At 44.0% G+C, this 12,506-nt stretch overlaps 1 long non-coding RNA gene across 1 annotated transcript in view; it reads left to right on the top strand.

Annotated features, from left to right (window-relative positions):
• The window catches only part of LOC121829811 (uncharacterized), an 85,756-nt gene that overhangs the window by 44,887 nt on the left and 28,363 nt on the right, over positions 1 to 12,506 (top strand). The window contains exon 3 of the long non-coding RNA XR_006072887.2: positions 11,669 to 11,752. This is a non-coding gene — a long non-coding RNA (uncharacterized LOC121829811). The remainder of the gene's footprint in view (positions 1 to 11,668; positions 11,753 to 12,506) is intronic.

Raw genomic sequence — 12,506 nt, 5'->3', positions numbered from 1 at the left:
GTTTTAACAACTGTCACCTGTTTTTTTTTTTATTATTTATTTATTTGTGTAATGAGTTGCATATGGAGGTCAGAGGACAACTTTTGGGAGTCACTTTTCTCTTTCTACCATGACCAAGGAGATTTATGGAAGAAATAGTTTATGGAGGCTTACAGTTTCAGAGGATAAGTCCATAACCATTATGCCAGAGGGTATGGCAGCATGCAGACAAGCATGGTGCTGGAGTAGTAGCTGAGAGCTTACAGGTTGAGACAAATCCACAAAGTAAAAAGAGAGCTAACTGTGGGTGGCATGGGCTTTTGAAACTCAAAGCCTGTCCCCAGTAACATACCTCCTACAGCAAGGCCACACCTCCTAATCCTTCCCAAACAGCTCCATCAACTGGGGACCAAGCATTTAAATATATGAGCCTGTCAGGACTTGCTCATTCAGATCACCACAGTGGTCTAGCCACCAGTTATAGTACCCTTAAAGAAAACTGTCTCTCTTCTAGCAGCAATCAACTGTCAATCGTTTCTTAAGTAGGGTAAGAGTTCATGCCCACCTCTCCTCTCAATGCTGGAATTTTGTCTGGACCGAGTCTTTGAGCTGACTAACCACAGGTTCTTTACTCTAATAACAGTACCCAGTATGCTTTCAGCTTGTGGAGTGGGTCTTCAATCCAAGCAGAAAGTGGTTGGTTGCTCCTATGACATCTGTGCCACTATTACAGTAGTGAACATGACTTGCCAATAAAGCAATGCTGGCAGAGTTCACAGCTGCATAAGAATGGTAACTCTTTTCCTCCAGTAGCATACATAGCACCTTCAGGAACAACGAACGCTAATCAATAGGGATGAAGCTTCCAGGTACACACCAGCATACTCTATGACTTGAGTGCATGGTGCCTTCAGGAATAAGATCTTCATGACTTATATCATCAGGACTCAGACTTCATTGGCTCCTGCAACTGTTCTGACCCCCAACTGTAGCATCTTTAGCTCGGAAATTAAATGGTTAATCCTGACAGTAGACTTAGGTTGAAAAACACTTAGGGGAGTAGTAACACATACCTGTGCATCTTCCATGATTTCCCAAAAAAAAAAATTAGACCTTAGTGTGCTGACCTAATAAATGAATAATTCCCTTGATGCACTTGGAGTACGGTAGCATTGCTAAGTGGTGGTAAAAGGCAGGGACTTAGTTGGGGGAAGTAGCTGACTTGAGTGTGTTCTTGCCATGGTTGACTAGCACCTCGGAAACCATGAACCCAAATCCGAGTTAGTCCTTTTACATGGTTTATGTCAAGCATTTTTGTCACAGTGCTGCAGGGTCACTAAAATACAAGAGTCTTGATGGGTCTCCACATTTTTGTTCCTGCTGTTTGTTTCAGGGCTGTATCAATCCAACACCCATGGTGAGGGTGTTAAGTCCCCCCCCCCACGCTCACAACCATCTCATGGATTCTCAGTCACTCCCAGTTCACAGCCATGGTCACTCAAAAGCTCATAGGCTCCAGAGAACCTGATCTCTCACCTCTTTGACTTCTTGTTTTACTTTTCCCCCTTCCTCACACTGCTCTGGCCACAACAAATCTCTGTTTGCATTCAAGAGGGGACTTTCCCTTCAAAAATGTTGGCTCCATTTATTTCTGTAGTTTACTTTCTATATTCATCAGGGGGCTGGGACACCCAATGATGCGCAAAACAGAGAACTAGATTCCTTGTTCAGGGAGCTAGATGCCTCAGCAGTCCTAATCAGGTGTTGGAAGCCCGGAGGACTCTGGGAGAATCACTGTTATCAAGTCTAAGTTGAAAGGTCAACTGGGGTTGATGTCAGCCATGGTGATACATAGCTGCACAGGTGCAGAAGAAGAAGGCTCGCTGGCACACAGCCTGCCTCCCTCTACTTCCCTTTTCCATCCACGCCACCTACCCACTGAAAGGTACCACCCACATTCAGGATGTCTCCCTCCACCCCTCCTTGCCCCAGATGTCCATGCTCTCTGGAAACAACCCACAAACACAGACATGTGTTTTCACCAGCCATGGTCATCTCTGGATTTAGCCAAGTTGTCATCCAAGACAAACCATCATCCTGTCTTCACATCATCCTTGTGTTCAGATGTCACCTTCTTGGTGATCCTTTTCCTGACACACCCCGCTTAGAATGCAGCTCCCTCCACTGTTGCTGTCTAGAGCAGCCTGCACTCTTCCCAGCTTTATTTCATCTACACTATCCTGAGCATGAAGCTTAAATGGTCTTATTAGTAAAAACAAACCCAGGGCCTGGTATTTGGGATGAATGCTGGAAGATCAGAAAAGCAGAACAAGCCACAGCCACCTCACCTGGCCAGTTCCTCAGCTGATCCTGTTTCCTCAGACTGGATGCTTCTGTGTCCTCATCCAAATGGATCTCAGTTGAACTGTTGCTCAAAAGCCTAAAAGCTTAACCAGGCTCTAGTTCCTGGTCCTCACGCCTTATATACCTTTCTGCTTTCTGCCATCACTTCCTGGGATTAAAGGCTCTTGTTACCATGCCTAGCTGTTTCCATTGTGGCCTTGAATTCACAGAGATCTCTGCCTCTTGAATGCTAGGGTTAAAGGTGTGTGTGCCACCATTTTCTGACCTCTATGTCTATCTAGTGGCTGTTCTGTTCTCTGACCCCAGATAAGTTTATTAGGATGCACAATGTTTTGGGGAACACAGTATCACCACACTATCCTAGTCTTATCTTTGTATTTTCTTCATTTGTTTTATTGAATGTCTTTGCTAGAATGCCAGCTCCATTTGGACAAAGACTTTGTTTTATTTTATTAATTGTAGCTAGAACAAAACCTGATGTTAAATCACCTTTCAATAAATATTTATTATTTATTTATTTAGTGCAAGGGGTTGTGGGTCTCTGGGAAGTCATTAAAAATGCGATGAATAAATAAACCAAAGGACAGAAGTCATGTTGAGCCATTGGTCTCCGCTCTTATTTCTAGAATTCTTATGGTATAAGGAAAATGTCACAAAATTTCATTAAAATTGGATTAGTATGTTGTGGCCTATTACAGACTCTAGTCTCCACCTGCTTTTGTGAACACAGTTTTATTGGGATGCAGTTGCATGATGTCTACAGGGGCTCCTCTAGCACAAATACTAAAGGATTTACACTTTGCTCCATAGGACTGTCAACCTTTGATTTTCGCAGAGGTCACCTGCGTTTTCTCCTGTTTTCAGACACTCTGTGGTGGCCCTGTGCTGCTTCTGTGTCCTGCTGCAAGGAGCCTGGCCAATGACTGGCAAAGGCTGATGACCTGTGACACAACTTCATTCTGAGACACCGAGCTTCCTACAAACTGTCCTTCCCGGGGCTGATCTCAGATGCTCTCCCTGGGATACCCATCGCTCTCTGCTTCTTTTGAAAAGCCCTCGGCTCACACAAGGATTTTTGACTGACACATGGAGCTGTGAGAATCAATCCTTACTTTCAACTCAATGAAAAATTCATGCTTCTCCATTCTAATACCATGGCCTGCACACATGTTTTATCTTCCTCCTTATATTAACTTACTCAGTAAGGAATCTCCACATTGCATTGCATTCACATGCATGTTCCAGTAGTTCTTGAGCCTTGGAAAAATAGTGCCTTTACTGTACAGCAGGTTCATTTAATGATGGACATGCATCCAGTCTGGTAGGTGATTTCCTCATCATGCAAATCTCAGATTCCACTGATACAACCTACATAGTACAGCCTACTACACACTTAGACTATGTGGCATATACATATGTGTATTACATACACAGGTGAATATGGTATAACCTATTGCTTCGGGATGAACAAAATAACACAAAATAAGAAGCAGAAGTTGAAAATGATGCAGGAAAGAGTCTCAGCAAACAGAATATACAAAGCTGTTGCCATGGTTACAGCTGTAAGAACACAATGTTAGAATCCAGCTGCTTCTCAGTCCACAATACTTCGTTTGCAACAGCTTTCTCCATTTCACACGTACTGATCGGTTTCCTGCTTAGACCTTATCTGAGTCCCTAGTTAACAGACTTCCCTGTGCCAGAATCGCTTGCCCAAGGAGGAAGTGAGTTTACATCAAAGAGGGTACAGGTGGCTACTCCTGCTCCCCTCCTCTTTCTCTGCCTTCGGCCTGGGAATCAGAGGGCCTTGTTCCCCAGTCCTCAGAAAGGTATAAGCCGATGCACACTTCCGCCATGTGGGCCTGGCCTCTCTTCAGAGTTCTCACTCTGGTGTCTGTCTCTGGTGCTAGGACCCTGAACTCTGCTGAGCGCCCTCCCCTGCATGATGGTGTCTGCCTGTCCATGGCATTAACAACTTTTCCAATAAATTCCTTCCTCCCCACAGTCCTGCGTGGTGTTCCACTTTAACCCTCCCATTGGAAACCTTTCAATAGCCTTCCAATAACAGTGCCATTTTCACAGTAAACTTTATTTTAATGAGTGCTCTTGAACAATGACACAAACACAGTACAGGAGATACATAAAGCGGTGAATAGTCATGTACCATTCTGAAGTATTGTACTCTCAACACGGCAACATGTGTTAAATTTTATATGACTGGCCACACAGGTTTGTTTACACTGACATAACACTGGAATGCGTTGAGCTACACATTCCAATGGCCAGGGCATCATGAGGCAATAGCTATTTTTCACCTCCATCATACCCTTATGGGGGTCACCTCATATATGTGATTGGCACTGAGTATTAGAAACATCATTATGTAATATACAGTTGTAGTCCTTGACTGAAGGAGATGTTTTCCAATATCTAATGTGTAAGCACGTGGTCTCGGGCTTTGCAATGGTTACTATCTGTGATGGTTAATACGGTATAAATGGGAGGGTACCTGCATCTATGTGCTCTTGTTCGTGTATGTGTGCAGATGCGCACACATCTGGGTATGAAGGTCAACATCTGGTGTCTTCTTTAATGTTTCTACTTTATGTTTTGAGACAATCTATCACAAAACCTGGAGCTCATCAATTTGGCTAGATTAGCTGCAGCAAGCCCCAGGCATGCCCCCTGCCTCTGTTTCCCCAAGGTAAGGGTTGGGGATGTGCTGCTGTGCTGTAGTACATCCCACTTTTCACGAGGAGTCTGGGGATCTAAACTCGGGCTACTGTGCTCGAATGGTGAGCACCTTCCTGGCTGCACCATCTCCCTAGCCTCTCTGATGGTTCATCTTACCAACTTGATAGGATTTGAAGTCATCTAGGGTACAAATGTCTGGGCATGTCTGTTTCCAGAGAGCTTTGATGGAGGAGGGAAGATCTGCCCTGAATGTGGGTAGCACCATTCCATAGACCTGGGTCCCAAACGGCATAAAAAGCAAACAGGAGAATACATATGAGCAGCCACATTCATGTCTCTGCTGTCTAACTGTGGATGCAAGGCGACTAAGTGCCTCAGATGCCTGCCTACATGCCTCGCCTGATGTTCAGTGCCCACCAACTGTTGTGGGCAAGATAAATCTTTCCATTCTTAAGTTTCTTTTGTCGGGTGTTTCGTCGCAACAATGAGAAAGTTAACTGATACACCATCCAACTGAAGACATGTTACATAAAATACACAATATCACCAGCTACAGAAATAACACAGGGTTATTGTCTAAGTATGCTCATAGATAAGCACCTACAGACAATGGGACCAACGCAGAGATTATTAGACTGGTCCCAGCAGCATGCAATAAGGGTTTAAATCTGACCACTGGGTAAAAATTGAAATAGAGGCAGATGAGAGCAACATGTACGGCACTAGTTGGTCTCAGAAGTCAAGCATATGCAAAGACGCGGGGCCTTTGAGTCTGGAAGAAAAGTAGTGCCTTTTACCAAAGTAAAGATGTGAATCCTTAGGAAGCTGAGGGCATTCCAAGTGTTACCCTTTAACAGATTTTGAAAGCAGGGGAATTAGCTCCTAGAAAAGGAGGCTTCTAATCCCAGTTTCATGGCAAACTAAAGGGGGAAGACTGCAGTTCAAGGTATGTCTGGATTATAGCATGGGTTCAAGGTTACACAGGACAATGTACGGAAAAAGTGAAAAGAGGCCTGGAGAATGCAGCTTGGTGATAGAACGCTCGCCCGGCAAGTGTGTCTAGTCAGTGGTGGAATGCTTGCCCGGCAAGTGTGTCTAGTCAGTGGTGGAACGTTCGCCTGGCAAGTGTGTCTAGGCTTCTACTGTTGTTACAAACACCACAGTCAAAAGCAGCTTAGGAAGGAGAGAGTTTACTTCAGCATATAGCTTGTAGTCCATCATGAAGGAAAGTCAGGGAAGGGCCTCCAGCAAGGCAGGAACCCTGTGTCAGGAACTGAGGCAGAGGTGATGGAGGAGAGCTGGCTTTCTTTTCTTGGCTTGCTCAAGCTGCTTTCTTAGGACACTTATGTCACCACCGGTCCAGGGGTGACACCACCCACAGTGGGCTGGGCCCTCCCACATTGACCACTAACCAAAAAAGTGCACCACAGCCTTGCCCACAGGCCCCTCTTTGGGAAGGTTTTCTCATTTGAGAGTCCCTCTTCCGAAATAACTCTAGCTTGTGTCCAACTGGCATAAAACAGCCAGCGCAATGGGGTAGATGCTGGATCCAGTTCTTAGTGACATACACCTGCACATGTACACACAGCAGAGATGAAAGGGCCCTTGAGAGCAGCCCAGCAATAAGGACAGCAGAAGTCACAAGGATGAAGGAGCTCTGAGACGGAGACTAACAAAACCAGACTGAGCTCAACAGTAAGAGGTGGGAGAAAAGAAAATACAAGACCAGCAAAGGAAGGGTGGCTATTAAAAACAGATGCTGTGAGCTAGAGAGACGACTCTACGGTCAAGAGTGTTTACTGCTCTCACAGAGGACCCGGGTTCACTTCCCAGCACCCACATGGCGGCTCATAACTGCTTGTAAATCGGGCTCCAGGGCACCTGATGGCCTCTTCTGACCTCCTTGCTCTCCTGGGTGTATGTGGTACACCTGAACCCATGCAGATAAACACACATACACATGAAATAAATAAATGTTAAAAAAGAAAACAGAGATTGTAGCAATGTCTTCAGTATTTTCACATAGATTTTTGAGTTGCTGTTATAAAGCATATGGGAGTCATGAGCTGGGCAGCTTGTATGTGGCTGGCAGTTTCAAGCTCCATGTCAAGACGTCATTAATGGGATTTTTCTAAGGGGTTAGGATTTAGATCAAAACTATTGCTGTGGTCTTCTCAGAAGCTATTGTTAATAGTGATGCCTCAATTTGGAAGAGATGCTATGAGACTAACTATAGGTTTGGAATCAAAGAGTTTGAGTTTGGTTCCAAGCTCTGACCACTTGCTTTATCCTAATTTCTGGGCTAAAGTTCCTCCCAAACCTACGTAGACTTGATAGGTGTCAAGATGAGCACTCGAGAACACCACCACAAGGGAGTCACCCCAGCACTACTCAACTGCATTCCTTTAACTTTACTAAGTGGGGAGACACTTACTAGAGATTCTGACTTTTACTGCAATAAAAATAGTCTGGACTTAGGCAGGGCAGCAGTGGCACACACCTTTAATCCCAGCACTGGGAGGCAGAGCCAGGAGGATCTCTGTGAGTTTGAGGCCAGCCTGGGCTACAGAGTGAGATCCAGGACAGGCACCAAAACTATAGAGAGAAACCCTGTCTCAAAAAACCAAATATATATATTACATGTGGCTCCAACAGAGCCACACTGAATCAGGATCTCTGTGTTCATGTGGATGTGCGTTTGTGTAAATGCTTCTGCTGGCTGTCGGGTGCAGCCAGAATCTATTGATCTTCAGGCTGTGTACCAACTCTCCAGCATTCTAAGAACTGCTTACTCATCCCCGAGGTTCATGCATATGCCCAGGAGAAGGCAAGAATCTATTCACATGGTTTCACCCTCATGTTACAGTCATAATATAATAAATAAGTTAAATAAGTAAATGATTTCCATCTTGGATCTGCGCTGCATTTTCACATGGGTACTGAAGATCGAAAATTAAGTCCTCATTACGGCATGGCAAGCACATTAATGGATGAGCAGCCTATGTTTTTATTTTATAATCATTTTTCTTCTTCAAGAAAAAAAACACCTTGAGGGCTGGAGAGATGGCTCAGTAGTTAAGAACACTGGTTCTTACAGAGTACCCTATTTCAGTCCTCAGAACCCATATAGTGGCTCCCACTGCAACTCTGTTTTCAGGCACCAGGCATGTATATGATGCATGGAAAGACATGAGAGCAAAATTCTCATACACATAAAATAAAAAGAATAAATATTAAATATTAAAAGTTCTTGCAGAATATTCCTTTACACTGTGTGAAGATGTGTAACTGTGGTTAGTTTAATAAAAAGCTAAACAGCCAATAGCCAGGCAGGGGTATAGCAGGGACTTCTGAACAGAGAGAGCCCTGGGAAAAAGGAAGATGGAGTCACAAGCTGGACTCAGAGGAAGCAGGATGGTTAGTACAGAGTAAAGGTAACCAAGCCACGTGAAAGAATGTAGATTAAAGATATGGGTTAATTTAGGTTATAAGAACTAGTTAGGAACAAGCCTAAGCTAAGGCTAAGCTGTTGTACTTAATAAGAAGTCTCAGCATCATTTTTTTGTGAGCTGGTGGTCCAAAGAAAAATCCTGCTACCCAAAGTAGCATTATTTGTTCAGGTATAAAATGACGTGCCTTGATGAATTTTTGCATATGTACACAGGTGTATAAACCTAGATCTGGAGATACAGTATCTCCAGTCTCCAGAGGGCCAGAGGAGAAGTAGAGGTCAATAGCACTAGCCAGGGGCTTTTCCTGAATGTCCACCTTGCTAGTTCTAGCTGCACTGTGGCATTGCGTGGTTGTTCAAAATGGACGTGATTCTCTCCTGTTTGCTCTTCTTAGGTCATGAAGCATTTCCTTTGGCTCCCAGCTGTGAGCCTGCCACAAGAGCTTTCCATGCTCATTTGGGGAGCATGTGCTAAACTAAATGAATACTTGGTGTCACAGAATACTAAGTCTACAAGTCTACGCAATGCTAGCTCTGAGGACAAAGGTCAGGTCTGTCTTCTTCATCCTGGGCCTGTAATGCTTCTGTGCTTTTGAAAATTCATTGAATGAATGCTGAATAGAAAACATTTGGGGTATAAAATCAATAAAACACAGACTCTTTGACTTCAAGAAGTATCTAATCCCATGAATAGAGGAGGGAAGTTTCCCTGAGGTACATTTCAAATGTTCAAGTACTTTAAACTTTTTTCTTTATTTTTGAGAATTTCACACATATAAACAATGGAATATGATTATAGCTACATTCATTTCCCACTTCCAACTCTCCCCATGTGCCCTGCAATTTGCACCCTCTCAACATCGTGTCTTATTTTAAAATTATTATATTTTATAATCACTAGGTCTAGCCTGCATCCATATGTGCATGGGGGTGGAGCTGTCCACTGGAACTTGGGAAACCTACCAGTGGCCATGCACCCAAAGAGAATGCTTCTCCATCGCCCTGCGACTATCAGCTGCCAATAGCTCTTTGTTAAGGGGTGGACCTAGAAATTATCTACTCTTCTATGTTGGGATATTTGCTGGCTTGACCTTATGCAAATAACCACAGCTGCTATGAGCTCATGATGTCAACAGCCAAGTCACGTCCAGAAGAAAACACCCCACAACCCTCATCCCCTCCCTCCATCTGCTATGTTCTTTCCACCTTCTTTTCTACAATGTTCCCTGAGCCTTGGTGGTAGTGAAGTCGACATAGATGTCCCACTTTTTGAACGATAATGAACAAAACATTGAATATGAAGTTATTTAATGGTGTTTTAGATTTTAGCAGATAAAAATCTTACAAGGGCCAAGAGGATCAAAGTCAGAAATAGTGGGGAAAGAAGCCTGGCTCGAGGGCCATTTCCTGCATGATCAATTCAAATCTTCGAGAGATGCAGAAGAAGTTAAGAAGGGAACAGTCATGGGAAGACTCAAGTTGAAACATGGGACAGACCCCCTAGTGGCATTTATGACGCACAAGCGCAGTGACCTGGGAGTCTACATTGGCAATAGGTAAAAGAGGAAATGGAAAAAGGAAGACAAGGCAATCTGTGCTAATCTTAGGGAATAGACTGACATTCTGTCACAGTTCCAAAATCAGTCACAAAAGCTTGTTCTGGTAGCTGTGAGGAAGGCAGAGGAAAAGGCTGGGTGCAGGGGGAACTGACTGGCATCCTCAATCCAGATGTGAATTTAATCTGAGGTATCTGGCAGCGATGACCATAAACAAAAGAAGGTAATGGGTGTCAAGGGTTCAGTTCCCCCAAGGATGCTGACATTGGTCACAGAAATGGGAAACTGGGGACAGGTGACAATTTCAGTAGAAACAGAAGGCTTCTTTGGCTTTTTACATTTATTCGTTTATTTACTTGTGAGTGAGTGTGTGTTTGGGGGTGGAGGGTCTCCATGTAGTCAGAGAACACCTTGCTCAAGTTAGTTTTCTCCTTCCACTCTGGGTCTCAGGGGTCGAACTCCTATGGTTAGGCAAGTATGTTTACCCACGGAGCCATCTTACCTGCCTGAGACTGAGGGTACGCCAACCTTCTATTCTCTTTGGTGTGCACAGGCTAATGCATAATATGAGTGTCTGGTACTTGTTCATGTGGAGCATGAAAAAAGAAAGGGCCGATAATCCTATTGTATTTCTTTCCTGAGATAGCTTGAATGAGTAAGGCCGAGTTTGAGACTATGTTACCCTCATTGGTTATCTTCTAGACGTATTTAATGTATTTGTACATATGCCCTCCAGGAGCTACACAAAGAAGACAATTAAAATGCATCTGGAAAAACTGGTGGGGCCACTGCTTTCTGGCCATGTAAAAGGAGCCCTTTTAGTTTTAAAGTTTGACTGAGACCTTGTCTGCACACATTTGACCATACCTGGTGTGGAGCCAATAATAATAATAATAATAAAGCCCTAGAAACTCCCACAACATCACATCAGACTATAATAACACCAGAAGTTAGACAGAAGATGATGGCTAGAAGGTGCCAGGTGACTAATAACTGTTTATATCTCATTTGCAGACCCCGCAGTAGACCAAGCACAATCAGATCACATTCTTCAGGGTGCGGTGTCCGGGTATGCCACGGGTGGTCTTGCTCCCCCAAATATCAAATATGGAGCATTACAAGAGGCAGAAGAGGCAGTCAGGAGGGGCAATCACAAGGTCTGATACACCCTTAGGTAGAGAATGTGGGAGGGTAATCCCTTCTTCTCAGATAGCTAAGCAGTGGACCGTGTGAAAAATACTACAGCTTAATGAGGTCTCGCCAGGCTCCTGAGGGAACATAGCGTTCTCCCAGCAGCAAAAAGGGGAACACAGGACCAGCGGGGCTCTCTACACTGACAATGTCTGCAGGGAATTGTTTGGATAATTTATGCCACTAAAGCATACAATCTGTCATCTTCCAAAGAAAAAAACAAAACACGCACTGGAGACAGAGCATGAAGTAAAGCCCTCTGCAGTGTGAGAGGCAGACATGGTGTTGCCCTGTCCCATGCTTAAATAAAATGCAGTGCAATCAGCTCTCTGTCTCAGAGCATTCCTTAGGCGTGGACTCAGCCAATGACAAAAATACGGGTGTGAACGTGAAATGTCCATCACAGGCTCATGTTTTCACTCTTGGTCCCCAGGTGCAGCACTGTTTGAGGGAGATTATAGAATCTTCAGGAATGGAGCCTAGACCGATGAACAGGGTCACTGTGGAAAACTTTGAGGTTTGTGTCCTGACTCTACTTTCTGTACTGTTTGCTTGCTGGTCTGCTAGATGTGAGCCTTGTGACCCTGCTGACACAGCCAAGAGCCACTCTCGTGGCCCTGCCTTCCCCACCATGGTAGACTGTGCCCTAAGACCATGAACCAGAATAAACCTTTTCTCCCTACATTGTTCTTTGTCAGATGTTTGGTCATAGCAACAAGAAGCATAACTAGTACAGACCCACAACAGTGCCTCTGTACCAAGCACATAGGCTTTCTCTTCTTATTACTCCCTGGCCAGTCAAGCATAGAAGCGGTTGACTGCGTTAGGCACTGTTAGTAATCTAGACATGAGTTTAAATACACAGTGTGATAAGTATAGGCTATATGAAAACATACACCATTTATAAAGCCGACTTTGGAATCCACAGATTTTGGTACCTGTGAGAGATTCTAGCACCAAAAGGCATCTGGACTCCTGGTGTGCTATATTTGTGACCATTCTGCAGATGTTAAGAAAGGAGACTCCCTCATTGTTCCTATCATCTGAATGCACACTCTTTTGGGGCATAACATTTTGTTTATTCTTGGGTACCCATCATAAATGGGGTGCATTGTTGTGTTGTAATAGAGTTGAGAATTGTAGGTCAAGCAAAGTTCATAATAGCAATTTTACATTTTACATTCAAAATACGCAACACTAAAACTTTGGAAAGTATCGATATCAGGCATATTTTGTCTGATGTAAATCAATCTTGGGTGCTATTAAGCTAA

This window comes from Peromyscus maniculatus, chromosome 5 (genome assembly GCF_049852395.1).
Source record: "Peromyscus maniculatus bairdii isolate BWxNUB_F1_BW_parent chromosome 5, HU_Pman_BW_mat_3.1, whole genome shotgun sequence".
NCBI classification, from domain to species: Eukaryota; Metazoa; Chordata; class Mammalia; order Rodentia; family Cricetidae; genus Peromyscus; species Peromyscus maniculatus.
This window is presented reverse-complemented; position numbering and strand designations above follow the sequence as displayed.